Source organism: Hevea brasiliensis, unplaced genomic scaffold (genome assembly GCF_030052815.1).
Source record: "Hevea brasiliensis isolate MT/VB/25A 57/8 unplaced genomic scaffold, ASM3005281v1 Scaf203, whole genome shotgun sequence".
NCBI classification, from domain to species: Eukaryota; Viridiplantae; Streptophyta; class Magnoliopsida; order Malpighiales; family Euphorbiaceae; genus Hevea; species Hevea brasiliensis.
This window is the reverse complement of record NW_026614700.1, coordinates 79,777-84,208: the sequence shown is the minus strand read 5'-3', so window position 1 is coordinate 84,208 and position 4,432 is coordinate 79,777.

Genomic DNA, 4,432 nt, shown 5'->3' with positions numbered 1-4,432 from the left:
TTTAATGGCTTAATCTAAACGGATGTTCCAACTCCTTGAAGCTTGTTTCAACCCATAAATGGATCGCTTTAGCTTGCATACCTTGGAACCATCTTGGGATTCAAATCCCCTAGGTTGTTCCATGAAAATGTTTTCTTCAATGTATCCATTGAGAAAAGTCGCTTTTGACATCCATCCGCCAAATCTCATAATCATAGTATGCACTATTGCTAATAAAATCCTAATTGATTTAAGCATGGCAACAAAGCAGAAAGTCTCCTCATAGTCTATTCCTTGCCTTTGGCGAAACCCTTTCGCTACTAGCCTTGCCTTATAGGTCTCTACCTTTCCATCAAAACCAATTTTCTTCTTGAAAACCCATTTGTTCCCTATAGGTACAATACCTTTAGGTGGGTCAACAAGATCCCAAACTTGATTCTTATACATGGAATCAATCTCGATTTCATAGCATCAATCCATTTTGAAGAGTCTATATCCGATATAGCTTCTTCATAGGTAAGTGGATCATCTCCATGATCTACTTCTTCATGATTAGACAACTCTTGTTCTTCTTCATGAAGCAAACCATATCTCAACGGGGGGTGAGATACCCTGGTTGTTCTACGAGGAACAGCTGTAGATGTTTCATCAACGGGTATAGGTTGACTAGATGGATCTATATCCATCTGATCTGTTGGTTGGTCAGAATTCTCCAATTCTAACTCTATTTGCCTTCCTTTGCCTCCTTCTTGAACAAACTGTTGTTCAAGAAATGTGGCATCTCTACTTATCACAACCTTTTGTGAAGTAGGCAAATAAAAATAATATCCAAAACTATCTTTTGGATATCCAACAAATCGACCTTTTTCTGATCTGGTCTCCAATTTATCAGTGTTCAGCTTTTTGATATAAGCTGGACAACCCCAAATCTTAACATGCTTAAGACTTGGTTTTCTTCCATGCCAAATCTCATAAGGTGTGGAAGAAACTGATTTTGATGGAATCCTATTCAGAATATATAAAGCTGATTCTAATGCAAATCCCCAAAAGGAGATTGGCATATCCGTATAGCTCATCATACTACGTACCATATCCAATAGGGTACGATTTCTCCTTTCAGATACACCATTTAGCTGTGGCGTTCCTGGAGGAGTCAGATGAGAAACAATGCCATGCTCTCTCAAGTATTGATCAAATTCAGTACTCAAATATTCACCTCCACGATCTGATCGAAGAGCTTTAATATTTTTCCTGTTTGATTTTCTACTTCAGATTTAAATTCTTTAAACTTTTCAAAGGATTCATGTTTGTATTTCATCAAATACAAATACCCAAACCTTGATTTATCATCAGTAAAGGTAATAAAATAATGAAAGCCCCCTCTAGCCATTTCTTTAAACGGACCACATACATCACTATGTATTAGTTCCAAAATATTTTCAGCTCTTAGCCCTTGTCCAACAAAGGGTGTTCTAGTCATTTTGCCTTGAAGGCAAGATTCACAAGTTGGAGTAGGCTCAGAGCCCAATGAGGATAGAATCCCCATTTTCTCCAGTTTTGCAATCCTATCTTCTGCAACATGACATAACCTTAAGTGCCAAATATATTTTGAACTTGAGTTGGTTTTCACCATGGCATTGCATTCATTTAGATTGCTATACTCTGGCCAGTGGAAACACTTTCTTTCTGGCAATGGAAACACCTTCCTATTGGCAGTGGAGACACTTTCCTTTGCCTTTATCAGCTTTAGTCTTCCTTTTCTATTTAGCTATTTTCTTGGAAGGACCAGGAATTTGAGGTTTCTTTCTTATTGCCCTTCTTCTTGTTGGACTTTCCAAAGTAAGAAAATGCAACCAAAGCTACCTCTTTTCCTTTATTGCTGGCATATTCTTTTGGGCAATAACCAAAGCATGTTGAGTAAACCAGCTAAGGTGCATTCTGTTTAGTCATATGGAAATTTGTCACAAAATTCCCAAAAGACTCGTGAAGGGATCAAGGATCAAATCCGTCTGTAGTTGGAAATCCATGTTGAAGTCAAGATGTTCCAACCGCTCAATCACCGAATCATCTTGTGGACATGATCCCCAACATTCTGTCCCTCGGACATCCTCATACGGAATAATTGCTTTAGATATCTCATACCTAGCATTCCTGTGCTCACCATACAACTCTTGTAGGTGAAGGAGGATCTCACTTAGCACTCTGCATGTTCTCATGTTGCTTCTGTAACTCATTACTCATGGAAGCAAGCATGTAACACTTAGCTCTCATATCATGCTCCTTCCACTTGTCCAAAGTATCATGTTCCTCTTGTGTGGCCTCTGGAGGTAAGGGACCAGAACATTTGAATCTAGAACACATCCTATATGTTCAAGGTTCAGGACAAGTTTCAAATTTCTTAGCCAATCGCATGATTAGGTCTGTCAACTGTTGTGATCAAGTATGCTTGCAAGGATATTGGATGGTGGCGGTTGTTCTGTGCTCATTTTTTATCAATAAAGTCATTGCGGAAAATAACCAGATTAATTAGTAAATGTATCATGTAATTAACCAAAATGATTAAGGTCTTTTAATCAAATTGGTCCTCCAACTAACTTAGCGAATCCTACACTTCCAAAGTAGAAAACAAATCCTAGTTGGATGGATTTCTAGTGGGTGATTGAATTCTTATAATTCTATTGATCATCCTCAGGTACATCCATTATTGGAATTACAATAAACTATAAGTGAGCAACTCTTTGCCCATCACATCTCATGTGAGGTTCAATCCTTTACCTAGCCCCTAATGCTCAAAATCTCGGTACATCCATTATTGACTTATCTTGCATTAGTTAAGTTGATCCCATTGAGCGATAATTATGCAAATAATTTTAATGTCCTCAGGTACATCCAATATTGGCCACTAAACCATTTACATATTTACAACATCTCATGCTTAACAATTATTCTTAAGAAAATCTCTTAAATTAATTGCATCTCATGCAACTATTTAAAATTTCTTAAAATAATTGCCCCAATGGAGGGCCTATGTTATAATTACTTTAATTATAGCATTTCCAACTTAATCATTTGTTTGGAAGATTTTATGGTCATTCTAATTACTATTAAGGTCTCACTTTGCACATTATCCATTTAGCATGCATATATCATATAATTGCATACATTCCCATACATCTCATGCATTCATGGATAAGCGAGAAATATGGTATGATCATGGACTTTCTAAGGATTCAATTCGAGCCACCAAGAATTGAATCGGGCATTCCTAGGTGCATTTCATTCATTCATTTTACAAGAGTTGCTGAAGGAGTACATAATCAACACTTGATATTGAATTCCTCCCACTGGTCCCACCAATGCTCTTGACCTCCTTGAACTTCTTGCAATCCAATATTACATAGTAATCCTTGGCATACCAAGGCGAATTTACAAGAACTTAAATAAATGAAATTACAACCCAAAAATATTACAAACTTAATAATACATGCCCAAAATAAATTAAAATAAATTAATTAATTTACAATCCCAAAGAAACATAAAAGAAATAAATCCAATCACATTGGTCTTTTATAGTCCATGATCATCCATCATGCATATCACTATTTAACAATTAAATAAAACATACATTCTTAAATTAAATTGAATATCTCATATTCAACTTAAAAATCCAGATTTGAATATGATTCAAATAAATTTAAAAATTCAGATTTGAATCTCATTCAAACAAATTTAAAAATTCAGATTTGAATCACATTCAAACAACTTCAAAAATTCAGATTTGAATCACATTCAAATATTTTTTAAAAATTCAAATTTGAATCACATTCAAATATTTTTTAAAAAATCAGATCTGAATTTTATTGAATCAATTTTAAAAAATCAGATTTAAATATGATTCAAACAACTTTAAAAATTCAGATTTGAATCACATTCAAACAACTTTTAAAATTCAGATTTGAATCACATTCAAACATTTTTTAAAATTCTGATTTGAATCATAATTTAATTGTGTGATTAAAACAACTAATTAAACACTTTAATTAGTCAAAGAATAGGCCTTAGATCATACAACAATTGCAGAATTAAAAGCCAAATCTTGAATCACCCATGGAACCATTGTTGCCGCCACCAATGGTGGCTTCTCCATGTGTGACGCCACATCTCATGATCCAACCAGCAATGAATCTCTTGATCTCATGATCAAATACACAATTAAATTATATAATCAACAATCTAAATGGCAAATATAGTGGCTCTGATACCAATTGAAGGAACGGAAGCGTGAAAAACAAAAGATTATACCATTGAATTCAAAAATTTTCACCTAGGGTCACATGCACCATGCAAGATTTATTTTTATCTATTTGATTTCAATGATAAACAACATATTAAAACTCTTTTAATATGTTTTTGAATCTGTATTTGCCATTTAAGATTTTAAAATTAATCAGAT